Raw genomic sequence first — 13826 nt, 5'->3', positions numbered from 1 at the left:
CCCTCCCAGCCCCTGGCAACCATTAATTTACTTTCTGCCTCTATGGATTTGCCTATTCTGGATATTTTTTATAAATGGAATCATACAATGTGTGGCCTTTTGTGTCTGGCTTCTTTCACCTATAATAATGTTCATCCATGTTATAGCATGGATCAGTACTTCATCCCTTTTTATGATGGAATAATATTCCATTGTATGGATATATCACATTTTGTTTATCCATTCATCAATCGATGGACACTTGAGTTGTTTCCACCTTTTGGCTATAGTGCTGCTATGAACATTTGTGTACAAGTTTTTGTTTGAACACCCGTATTCAATTCTCTTGGATACATATCTATATATATATTGGAATTGCTGGGTTATATGGTAACTGTCTGTTTAACTTTTTGAGGAACTGCTAGACTTTTCCACAGTGGCTGCGCCATTTTACATTCCCACCAGCAATGTATGAGGGTTCCAGTTTCTCCACATTCTTGCCAACCCTTGTTACTTTCTGGTTTTTTTTTTTTTTTTTTTTTTTTGATTATAGCCATCCTAGTGGGTGTGAAGTGGTATCTTGTGGTGGTTTTGATTTGCTCAATACGTGTTTTTGACCCCCTACTGTGTGCCAGGCGCCAACCCTTGTTACTTTCTGGTTTTTTTTTTTTTTTTTTTTTGATTATAGCCATCCTAGTGGGTGTGAAGTGGTATCTTGTGGTGGTTTTGATTTGCTCAATACATGTTTTTGACCCCCTACTGTGTGCCAGGCACTGGGCTAGGCACTGGGGATCCTACAGAGAACAAAAGTGACAAAGGCTCTGCTTTGGTGAAAGTTCCATCCTAGTGGGGCGATGACACAGAAGAATGAAGTTAGGAGACTTAACAGGATTAATTAGCAGGCACTTTAGTACCACTGGGCTGCAGCTGGGAGAGCAGAGAAGCGAGCTCTTTGGGCCTCTTCTACCTCTCCTTGCCCTGGCGGGTGGAGCAGAGTTTGCAAACTCAAAGGCTTACCGGGCACCGGGCACCACCAGAGGACAGAGAGCTAGAGGGGTGAGTGCACATGCATGTGTGTGTGTATCTTGGGGGGTTGGCACCGTGGTGACTAGGGGGCACCAGCCCTGCCTCTAGGGGCAGATTCCACTTAGCGCTGGTTTCTTACTGCCAAGTGGTAGATAGACCTGGGTCTGGCCACGCTCTGGATCGAAATAAGATTTTTATGTGAGATCTTCCAATTTTTACATGATGGCACAGACACTTTTAAAACATTGTCTGGGGCCCATTTTGGTGAACTGTGTACCAGTTTGTGATTCTCACATGGATATGTTTCTCAGAGGCAGAGCGTCATTCATAGAGGCAGCATCTCTATTCCCAGGTGGACCTGGGAATCTGCCTTCTTAACAAGCCTCCTCTCTGCCCGCCTCCTTCCCCAGGCAGTCTGATGCCGCTGGAGCTGGAGAAGCACCAGGCAGGTGTTGTAGGGAAGGCAGCCTCCCACGTAGCAGAGGGCTGGGCGGGCGGGATCACGTTCCCTGGTTGTGCAGGCACTGGAACGCGCGTGGCCAGATCCCAGTTTCTCAGGGCCAGCAGCCATCCAGAGTACATACCTCCGTGTGCCAGGAACAGGGGAGGGGTGGAGAGGGCCCTGCAGGGAGAGCATGCCCCTCCCCAGCCTCTCTCTGGCTCTCCACAGCCCCACGTGGCTAGATGCCTGTGCCGGTGGCTTTTACCCTAGTGGGCAGTGCTGCTGCCCCATGCCTGTGGCTTCCTGGTGCGCTTTCTCTGGATTGAAAGCCTTTGGGGAGATGTCCCAAACAGCGATGTCAAGTTCTAGGAGAAGGTAGCTGCAGGCCTACGGACGGATGGGTGTTAAGCAATATGTTTGTCAGTCTCTTGCTTAATTGTCACAACTGCAGTTAAAACTAGCAGTTCTCTGCCAGGGGTGTTGGTTTCACAAGTCCACAGGCTCCTCTTTAACAGCTGTGAACTACCTGGCCTCTGTAAGGTGTTTATTCTGAAGCTGCCATGACACTTCACGGGGTCTACCTGGCGACTTGGAGTGCTCTGTGGGGTTACTATTCTAATCCAATATTTATAGGTTCAAGAACTACAGAAGCGTTCTCTCCCACTCCGTGTCCCCTGTCAGCTCACTAGTGACGAGGCATATGGAAGGAGCAGATATGTTTGCTGGCAAAGAGAGACATGGAAGAAAAGATAAATCTGGGGTTCGCCTTTATGGGGATAATCATCAAAGGGACCCATTCCACTCACCCCACCAACCCCCAAACGCTTGCTTACATATTGTAGCTAAAGAAGGACCTTTGCTTGATTTCCCCAACAGGAAATAGCAAAGAGTAAATTAATAAGCTATGTTTCTATGTACATTTCTATCCCTAAAGGGTCCATTTAAACAGCATCTTCTACCTAGATTACTCTCAGTAAATAATTTTAGTTGTTAAGAACCATAATCAACATAAAATATAACTGCTGTAAAACTGTATAGTAGTCTTAATACCTGTAATAAAATATCACCCTTAGTAGAGATTACAGGTGATAAGAACTGAGAGCTAATGTTCATGGAGCTCTTACCGCAGACTGGGCTCAGTACTACGTGATTTACTTGGATTATCTCACTTAATCTTTACAACCCTGTGAGATTTAATCCTCAGACCCACTCAACCAGGGAGGTAATATCACCATTTTACAGATGGGGAAACTGAGTCTTAGAGGTTGAATGTGCTAGGTGCTTAACATGGTTCCTATCATGTAATCCTTAGGCTGATCCTGTGAGATTCCCCTCCCAACAGCCCTATGGAAAAGTATTATTACCTTTTCAGTGGATGAGGGAACTGAAGTGTTAAGGTGTTAAGTATGTGCATGGTTGTATAACGGGTATATTAGGTAGAGGAGATTGGATTTGAACCCAGGGATGTAGCTCCAGAACCCGCCCTTTAACCTCTAAGTTACATCAGCCAGTGAAACACAGTTTAGACAGCCAAACACATGTGAGTGTGTTCATTGTGTCAGTGTTTGTAATGTGGAAAAAGCTGGAAACCACCTAAATGTCCCTCAGTGGGCGAAGGTCACACCACACATCCTGGTCACGCCAGGATGCACACATTCTAGATGGTACAGGTAGATATTAAAAGGAGCAAGTGGCTTTTGTATGTGCTGATGTGGAACGGTATACATGATATATTAAGTGAAAAAGGCTAGTTGCTAAATAATTTGCATAGCATAATACCACTGAAAAATATGGGCGTATGTTATATTGTATCAATCAGGGGCACACTCACATTGGATAATGTGAGGAGAGTTCAATAAAAGGATTACTTACAGAGCTGTGGGCAGGATACAGGGAGACCACCAGGCATGGCGCTGCAGTACCCTGGAGAGTATAGCACTGGGGGCTCTACTGACTGCTGGAACCCAGATATAGAACGGTGTGGAGGGGTCACTCCACAGGAATTGAGACCCTCCTCCGTAGAGGGATGCAGTCACCCCACTGTGACAGCCAGGGAGGGAGATGGGAAATCAGTCCCCTGACCTCACTGTCTTCCTGCCAGTCTTCAGCTGGTGTTCCACATTTGCCAAACCCACCTGGAAGCCAGAAGGTGAAGGAGATCATTGCTGGGGGTCAGCCTCCTAGGGCGCGTGAGGGTGCATGTGCAGAAGTGTGGAGAGTGGACCTGGAGTGGCCAGTGAAAAGTTTCCGGCACATTAAGACTTGCATACATATTTGCAAATGCTAAGAAAAAGGACCTGAGAGGATGAATACCAAATTGTTTAGGGAGGTTTCCTCTGGGTAGCAGGATAAGGATTTCTGCCTTTTGCTTTATGGTCTATATTGTTTGAGTTACAACAAAAGAGGCACAGCTTGGGTGAGACAACAGCATCAGCGCTGGTTCTTTTCCTGTTTCTGAATCATGCCACTGCTGAGGACTGGTGGGTGGAATGTAATTTCCAAAGACGGTCGCGCCGTTATGTATCCCATCCCACGGGCTCATCTTACACCGTGACACTGACCCTCCTCCATGGAGAGGTGGGATATGTTTCGTCCCCGTGGACCTGGGTGGACCTTTGAAATTGTCTTGACCAACTGAGTGTTGAAGAGGTGATGCTGTGTGACCTCCGAGACTAGATCATAGAAGGTGATACGGCTTCCTCTTGTCTCTCGGGATGTGTGCCCGAAAGCCCTGAGCCAGCGTGGAAGAAGTCTGGGTGCTCTGGAGCTGCCAGGCTGGGGAGGCCACGTGGAGAGGCACAGAGCAGTGCCGAGGGGCCCCAGCTGTGGCAGCCCCTGCCCAGGCAGTAGACCTGTGAGTGTGGAGGCCTTAGAGGTGACCCAGCCCCAGCCGTGGTGGGACCGCAAGCCCCTGAAAGTCCCCCAAGTCAGAATCACCGGGTCCAGCAGCCCCCAAATTCCTGACTCTTATAAACTGAGAGAGGGAGAATAAACAAATACCATTGTTTTAAGCTAAGTTTTGGGGTGATTTTTCGTTCAGGAATAGGTCCCATGCAAGCTGGGAGGAAGCGTGAGGCCTCCTGACGTGTCGTGGAGCCTGTCAGGGAAGGATAAACAGCAGAGCACAGGGGATGCCCACTGGCTGCTCACCCTTGACCCGGGAACCTGAGCATTTTTAGCTTCATACTCACATGTCTTCTCCAGCCTGTCTCAGGCACCTTGTCTTGACCAGTGTCCATTCTTGACCTCCCCTTCCCTTCTCTGTTCCCCCTCATTTCCTTCCAGAGCAACCAGTCTAAGTCTTCGGAGCTCCTCTCTGCCCCACCCTGCTGCCCTGGGAGCCCCCAGAGGAGCCCGGCCCATGGTATTTTGGGGGCCGGATTAGGAGACCTTTCTCACTCCCATCGACTGGGCTGTGGATGTGGCACACTTGGGTCCAGAAAGGACTCTATACCCCCTTCTTCATAGAACTGGCACCTCCTGCGCCTCTGACCACGAATTGGAATGGGAGTGGCCACCTTCTTACAAATCGCCCCCCGGCCCCTTGCCTGGAGCAAGCACTGACCAGCAGGCCAGTGAGAACCCTTTCTGGAAGTTTCCAGCTTGGGAGCACAGAGAGAGGACACTGAAGGTAGCTCTCCTTTGTGTGTGTGGGAAACTGGACTGCAGTAGATGAGAGTCAGTCCAGCCCACAGGAAAAGAGGGACTAAAGACCAAGAAGGGTAGTCTGAAGGCACCCTTGTTCCTGTCACCTGTCTTCTGAGACCCACCTGCGTCCCACCTCTGTATGACAGACGGGTGGGGCGGGGGACACAAGGTAGCACAGACCTCTTTTTGCCCGTGTGATCTGAAGAGGCAGGAAAAGTATAGGAGGAACCACATCACTGAGGGTTTTTTTTGTTTGTTTGTTTTTTCTTTACATCATTGAGTTTTAATCCTGGCTTGCCAAGCTCTATGACTCTGGGCAGGTTATTCAGTAACTTTGTGTGTAAAGTGGGGACAATAATAATTCCTTCCTCATAGAGTTGTTGAGAGGAATGGCAGCTAAGGTATAGAGGGCTTAGACATGGCCTGATGACAGTAAATGCTGTACAATATTACCTATTATTACTTTTACTTGAGTTGGATTTTCTGTCACTTAGCTGGAAGAGTCGTGATCAAGACAAAACTTTCCCTACTTGCCTCTGGGTTAAAATGTTCCCAAGCACCCATCTGTCTCAGGAGCAGGAAATTATCAAGCCACATGGGTGTGCCAGGAAATGCCAATCAAGCGTTTGCCCTCTGCCTTGCTGTGCTACTTACCGTCCATCGCTGAACTGTCCTGTTCCCACACCTGGAGAGGGTGAAGTCGGCATAACTCTTCTTCCTGCCCTATGGCCTATTCAGACTATTTACAGACTTCTTCCCTTTGATTTGGGCCGCATTCTGGTCCTGCCTGGGTGTGGGTACCCACAGGAAACCAGATGTGAAGCTGGCTTATGGAGGAGTGAACAGAAAACACAGTCTCTCAGGATGTTTGTTCCAGTTTCTTTCTAACTCTGTCAGCTTATCCGGTTGCTTGCCTCTATTAAATACTTGTGCTTGCCACCACTCAGGTAACTGGGTTACAGGAAGGAGGGGACATCTGGGAAGAGAGAAAATGAAAGGAAATTCAATTCCGTGGGGATTTGCTAGGCACCTACTGTGTGCACATCATTGCATGGAGAGGTTGGAACTGACGGAGGCTCTCATAGAGGCAGTGACTAATCAACAACTCCCCATAGGATGACCTTCCTCTACTCCAGGCCTCACCTCTGCCGCCCCTTCTGACTTCTGGGAGGGGCTGGGGGTTCTCTGCTGGGCTTGGGCAAGCTGGGAGCAAAAATGAGGGGCAAACACCGAGGCCCAAGTGGCGAACCAGGAGAAGGGCCGGACGATTTTGCTCAAATCCGAATTGTGGCATGGAGCTCTAGGCCAGCTCCAGGAGAAGGTCTGATTTGAAAGAGCAGAACAGGGTCTGAGTTTTCAATGTGTGGTGTAGAGATGGTGCAAGTGCCAGCAGGCTAACCTAGGAGCCAGGCCCAAGGGAGCCTAGCAGAAGAGGCTGTCCAGGCAGTCTGGCCTCTCCTTGAAATATTCTGGAATGGCTAGAATACAGAGAGACTCATGACTCTCGAGAAGCAATAGCCCCTGGGACTCTAGTGTCAAAAGCCAATCTTTCCAAACCGCATTAGACGGTGGAAAGGGGAAGACTCATGCTCGGCTTTGCTGTTTCAGTGATGCCGGGGATGCGTAGGGCTGTCTGTAGGGATCTGAGCACTCTTGTGGGCTACAGGGCTGGGCTGGGGCAAGGTTTGATATTTGCTTAGCACGCTCCAAAATCCGGCTCATAACCAAAAGGAGGGTGAAATCAGTAAAGGCCACTTTACTTACTTCTCTGAACACTTACTTCGCTGCTGTCTTCAGTCAAATATTTGGTTTGGGCTAGTTTATCTTGCAGGTCCCTTTCATCATTCATTTATTCATCACGAATCATGATAATTCAATCATCATTTATTCAACTGTCAGTTCATTTCTATAAGATAGGGATGCAATTCTGCTCTGACAATCTTATGAGTCTATGTGATCACTTATTTTTCAAAAAATGGCTTCTCGTGTGCCCACTATGTGCCGGGCACTGTTCTAGGTGCTGCGAAGAGGACTAAGTCCCCACTCCCGTGGTGCTTGCTCTCTGGAGAGGGATGCAATTAGCAGGAAACCAAGACACAAGTGAGATCATTTCATAAGTGTTAAGTGCTCTGAACAAAGTCTCAGGGGATGTGCCGCCGGGTGGGTGGGTAGTGGCTGATAACAACCATATCTCCTGTACCCTCTACCCATCTTCCTGGATGAGTAAGAAGGAGGCTAGAACACCCAGGCCTCTGCTAAGTGGAACTTTCAGGCTAGTCAAAGTGTGAACTGGGCCAGGAGATGCGAGAACCCATTTGTGCCGCTCCACCAAGGTGGTGACAGGTTATTATTTATCACAATAAATCCCCGAAGCATGAAGCGCTTGGCTGGTTCTGGAGGCTGGCAGGTGTCACAAGGGCTGGTGCTACAAAAAGCGTGTATTGTGGGTCAGTTTGGGGTCATAAACCCTTCTGAATACATTTGGGTAACTTTTAAAAAAACATCCATTTTACTTTTAAAAAGGCAAGATATACATACAATACTAGATTTGAAGGACATAAAGCACTATACGCTGCGAAGTAAGTCTCCCTCTGGCCCCAGGCCCGCCCCCCTCAGTAGTACACCACCCAGCCTAGGTTCAGGTAACCCCGAGGGGTCTGTGTGCCTCCTGTGCTGGTCCATGGGCTTCTTACACACTTGCTTGTGGATTGCTACTCCTCAAAATGTACAGCCCTTGACCTTCTCCTTCTGCCAAAATATATGCCTGTACTTGGGGAGAAGGCCCAGAGGAGATTCCCAGAGGTCTTTGTGAGGCTCTTAGAGGGAGAAATAGAAGCAGGTCCTGTCTAATGGGGGCAGACCCCGGCGTGGCTGAGAGCCTGGGTTTGGAGCCAGGATACCTGGGCACAAACCCTGGCTCTGCCTCTTTCTTGCTGAATGACTTGGGCAGGTGAAGGAATCTCCCCAAGCCCAGGCTCCTCCTTCATAAGCTGGGGATAATCATTACTCCACTGAGACGTTGTGAGGATTACATGAGCTAAGGCAGATAGGCACTTGGCCCCATACTTGGCACATAGCTGAGCGTTAAAAAAGTGGCTGCTGGGCTTCCCTAGTGGCGCAGTGGTTGAGAATCCGCCTGCTGATGCAAGGGACACAGGTTCGTGCCCCGGTCCGGGAAGATCCCACATGCCGCGGAGCGGCTGGGCCCGTGGGCCATGGCCGCTGAGCCTGCGCATCCGGAGCCTGTGCCCCGCAACGGGAGAGGCCACAACAGTGAGAGGCCCGCGTACCACACACACACACAAAAAAAGTGGCTGCTATAATTATCATGGAGTGGGTTCCAGGCACCCCTTGAGCCCACATTTGTATGCAGACAGACTCAGGTCAAGGTACTCTCTTTAGGGCGTGGAAGTCACAGAAGGGTCACCTGCAATGTATGTGTGTGCGTGTGTGCGTGTGTGTGTGTTGGGAGTGGAAGTTGAAGACCAGTTCTACTGGTTTTGCTTTGGTGGGTCCCAGGTTCTAAGCTTAGTCCTGCCGCCCACTCACTGTCTGATTTTGTGCATGTCATTTGGCATCTCTGGGCCTGTCCATTAGATGACGGGATTGGTCTTGGGCATCTTTAGGTAGCTCCATGTCAGGACTCTTTGCTCAGGAGGGTAAGCTGGGTAAGTGCCCTCCTCACAGCTCTGGCCCAGGGACAGAACCCAAACTGGTCGGAACCTTGCCCACTGGCGTGAGGAAGGTCGGCTCTGACTGCCTTCTCAACGGTCTCTCTCTTCCCCCGTGTTTTCTGTAACCCCTTCTCTTCCCTGACTCAGTTCCTGGGGACGGGCCTACATTCCCCAGCCCCTTGCTCAGCGAGGGGAAGGTTCCGGAAGTTCAGGCAAGGCTGGGCTCTGAAGAAAGTGGAGTCGGGGGTGTGGCAGTCAACCGGATTCCAGCTCACGGGGGCCAGGAACAAACATAACTCGCTGGCACCTGTGGGCAGATCATCCACCGGAGCTGGGCCCCAGGCTGCCGTTATCAAGAACAGGGAGGGGGCTTCCTTGGTGGCACAGTGGTTAAGAATCGCCTGCTAATGCAGGGGACACAGGTTCGAGCCCTGGTCCGGGAAGATCCCACATGCCGCGGAGCAACTAAGCCTGTGCGCCACAACTACTGAGCCTGCGCTCTAGAGCCCGCGTACCACAACTACTGAGCCCACGTGCCACAACTACTGAAGCCTGCGTGCCTAGAGCCCGTGCTCCGCAACAAGGGAAGCCACCGCAATGAGAAGCCCGTGCACCGCAACGGAGAGTAGCCCCCGCTCGCCGCAACTAGAGAGAGCCCGCGCCCAGCAGCGAAAACCCCACACAGCCAAAAATAAATAAATAAAATAAATAAATTTATAAAAAAAGAACAGAGAGGGTTGCTAGGAAAACAAACCCTCTGCAGCTGGCAGCTGTGTGCCGCCGGCCCAGCTGTGCTCCCAGGCAGGCAGCGTGCAGACCTGAACTCTTGTTTGACAGAGTTCACGTGCAGCAGGGCGGTGAAGAGGAAACTTCCTGGCAGGCACGAAGAACTCCGTATGTACTGCTTCCGGGAGAAGGAGCACCCCGGGGAATACCTGTTTCAGCTGGTGCGACAGGAAGCCTCTGGAAAGAGCTTTATTGGGACTGCTCCTGCAGGATGAGATTCACGGGGGGATCGGGGGACGTGCTCTGCACAGAGCAACCAACTTCATTGTTCTTCCGTGATTTCCACGTACAAGTGAGAGTTCTCAGTGGCCTGACCTACGTGCTGTGGCCGTTCTGCGTTCACGCCTTGTCTCCTCGCATAGACGGGAAGCCACAGAGGGCAGGAAGCAAAAAAACATGATATCTCTTGGTAGCAACATTCGCCCCACCCCCATCCCAGCCCACGTGTCTTACTCACGGTCCCAGGCCTCATGTAAGAGATGTGGATAAACGTTTGTTGTTAGGGACTCTGGGGATGCTGGAGCGTGACCCACGGCCATGCCAAGGCTGAGCTTCTCCAGGGGAGAGGGAGCAGGAGCCCCCGGTCTGCACCCCAACACTCCCCCCCACTGACCGGACCATGCTGACCACGCATCTGCCCAGACTCCCTCAGCCCAGTCCCCAAACCCTCAAGGAAGACACGGTGAAGCTGCACCCGCCCAGGCTCTCGTTGCAGGTTTTCCCTGGCCCCCGCTCCCTGGACCACACTGTGCATCCCACGGCTGCTGAAATCTGAGGGACCCTCCTGAGAGATGCAAAGCCAACCTGGATGTCTTTAGAGCTTTCACTTTCACTAGTTCTTGTTTGGGGGCTGCTGTCCCTCCATAAATTTCCTTCTGGGAAACAAGGCTCTCCTGGAAAGGCCCCTCAAAGCTGGCCCCGCCAAGCCGAGCCAAGGGCAGGGGCACTCTGGGAGACTGGCTGCTGTGCCCCTCAGCACCTGCTCCCCTTCTCTCCTCAGAGACCGGGAGTTCACCAGCTCCATCAGCTACAAGTGAGAAGGAGTTAGGGAAGGGCTTAGGCCTTCAGAGGATGACCTCTGCTGCCTCCCGTTCGTACGATGGACTCATTATGTTAGTAGAGGTCTCTTTCGCCTTTTCCAGGGGTAGGATCTCTTTATGACATTACAGTGGTGTGAATAATGGCCCCTCAAAGATGGTGATGTCCAGATCTCTGGAACCTAGGAATATGTAATCTCACATGGTCAAAAGGACTTTACAGATATGATTTAGTCAAGGATCTTGGGATGGGAAGCTTCTCCTGGATTACCTGGTGGGCCCAATGTAATCCCAAAGGTTCTTAGAAGAGGGAGGCAGGAGGACAGAGAGGAGAGAAGACGCTATATTCCTGGCTTTGAAGATGGAAGAACGGCCATGATCGAAGGAATGCAGGCGACCTCTAGAACCTGGAAAAGGCAAAGAAACAGATTCTCCCCTAGAGGTTCCAGGAGAGATGCATCTGTGTTGATTTTACGTTTCTGACCTCCAGAGCTGTGAAAGAGTATATTTGTGTTGTTTAAAAGTGCTAAATTTGTGATAATTTAAAAAAATATATTTATTTATGTATTTGGCTGTGCTGGATCTTCGTTGCAGCATGTGGGCTCTTAGTTGTGGCATGCGTGTAGGATCTAGTTATCTGACCAGGGATCGAACCTGGGCCCTCTGCATTGGGAACGTGGAGTCTTAACCACTGGACCACCAGGGAAGTCCCAAATTTGTGGTAATTTATTACAGCAGCAACTGGAAACGAATACAAACATGAAAAAAATGCCATGGCTCCTTCTGTGATTGTTTTTTATTTAGCATCTATTGATGAATAAAATATATAATGACAAAAAGCCACCTTGAATTCAGTAATGCACTTATAGCTTGTTAACCACACAGCAGCTACAAACATTCAAGAAGCAGCATAACTCACACCCAGCTCATACCATGGGGTGGATTCATTCACTCATTCATTTGTTCTGAATGTGACCTCTGACCCAGACTGCCTGGGTTCAGATCTCTGCTCTATCACGTAAAGCCGTGTGACCTTGGGCACATATATTATTGGGAGGATTGACCTTATATTATTGGGAGGATTAAACGATTTAATGTGCAGAAAGCATTTAGAAAAATGCTTGGCACACTGTAAATGCTATGAAAGTGATTATTATTTTTTAAATTAAAACATGGATAGCTGTGAGAGTCATTATTCAGTCTTTCAATGAATAACATATGAATAATTTTCAGTTCTGTTTTACTTGGCTGTACTTTTATTTTTTAATATGTCCCAAGAATGCCTAGCCTTGCAGAGAAGAAAATATAAATGCTCACCTCAAATCGATACAAACACATTGATTCTTTTTTAATGGGTTCTCAGCTTGATCGTGAAGCCCAGTTCCTTAGACATTCGTTACTACCATCAGCCAGACCTTAAAGATAAACCCCACTCCCAGTCCAACTTTTCTTATTAGAACCTTCCAAATAAGACTGGAGTCTCCAAAACACCAAGGAGCAGAAACTACAGGTGCCTGCACAGTAGCCCTTTACCTCTTCTTTGTTCAGGTGTGAGGAAGCAGCATGCCCAGCCGTGGGGAGGGTGGGGGAGGGGTGACTCATGACTGGGTTAGGCCTGTTATGGTAATCCTTTGCTAACTGGCTGGGGTTTATGACCACTTCCAGCCAATTAGGCATGAGTAAAAGTCTGATGGTGGATTCCTGGGAAAGTTTTTCTTTCCTAATAAAAAGGAAAGGTTTAGTTATGGTTCAGTCAGGAAGACAGACACCACTCAGGTATTTCAAGCAGGAAGGTGTTTAATACAGGGACTTAAATGAAACATAACTGCTGAAAGGGCTGGAGGAACAAAAGTAAAGGCAAACCAGCCCTAAAGATCAGCTGTTAGCTTTCAGATAGTGAGGAAGCTCTAAGAATCATAGGAGACTGCAGTGATAATCACAGCTCTCTGCAGACCATAGCAGGTGAGTTTCAGGCAAATTCCTAGAGGCCACTCCAAAATCTCATGTTAGCTCTTCTCTTCCTCCTTCCATATCTTGCACAGGTACCTCTCATTAGTGCCATCTAACCCAAATCACCCACTTACTCATTCATTCACTTGTTCAACACACATGTATAGAGGAACATCCTGGGCAGAAGCTCTGGCCTTTGACTCTCTGGCCATTTGACTGGCTACACTGCTGCACTGATGAGGACAACGATTGGCATTTTTTGAAAACTTTTTTTGCTGAATACCATACTAAGTATTTTATATGCATTATCTTATTTCATCCCCATCCATACCGAGTGGTTATAAACATACACATCTCACACTTGGAGCATAATAGGAGCACTAATCGGAGGACATGTACTTTGTATTCATTATGTGCCAGGCATCGTTCTGAGCTCTTTATACATTTTAACACTTCCAACAATCCTGGAAGTAGGTCCTATTGTCATCACCCTCTTCATGTGATTGAGGAAACTAAGGTACAGCGAAGTTAAGCTACTTGCCCAAGGTGACCATCTAGCAAGTGGTGGAGCTGAGATCTGAAGCCAGGCAGGTTGGTACCAGAATCTGTGAATTTCATCACTGTTCTGTGCTAGAAACTAATGATTGTGGCTGCTTTTTCAGGAGGAGGGCACTGCGGGCCAACTTGTATTGGAGACTTACTGCATATCCCTTTGTATTGCTTGACTTTTTTATATGTGTTCCTAGAGATAAATAAAAGCTTTTTTTTTTTTTTGGCTGTGTTGTGTCTTTCTTGCTGCTCGTGGGCTTTCTCTAGTTGCAGCAAGTGGGGGCTACTCTTTGCTGTGGTGCTCGGGCTTCTCATTGCGGTGGCTTCTCTTGTTGCAGAGCACAGGCTCTAGGCACGAGGGCTTCAGTAGTTGCAGCACGCGGGCTCAGTAGGTGCGGCACGCGGGCTCAGTAGTTGTGGCACGCAGGTTCTAAGGTGTGCGGGCTTCAGTAGTCGTGGCGCATGGGCTTAGTTGCTCCGCGGCATGTGGGATCTTTCCAGACCAGGGATCGAACCAGTGTCCCTGCATTAGCAGGTGGCTTCTTAACCACTGCACCACCAGGGAAGTCTCAATAAAGGCATTTTTAAGCAGTCAAGAATTTAAGTGGCAAATTCCATTTATCCTGCAAAGCCCAGCTTCCCTGGAAAGCCTTTCTTAATTTTTCTCCCAGATCTTTGTTCTTCTCTTCATCTCTGTGGCTATACCTAGTATCTGGTATATACTTGGTTCCCAGG

Source organism: Physeter macrocephalus, chromosome 15 (genome assembly GCF_002837175.3).
Source record: "Physeter macrocephalus isolate SW-GA chromosome 15, ASM283717v5, whole genome shotgun sequence".
Classification (NCBI taxonomy): domain Eukaryota; kingdom Metazoa; phylum Chordata; class Mammalia; order Artiodactyla; family Physeteridae; genus Physeter; species Physeter macrocephalus.
The sequence above is the reverse complement of the archived record's forward strand: the minus strand, read 5'-3'. Positions refer to the sequence as shown.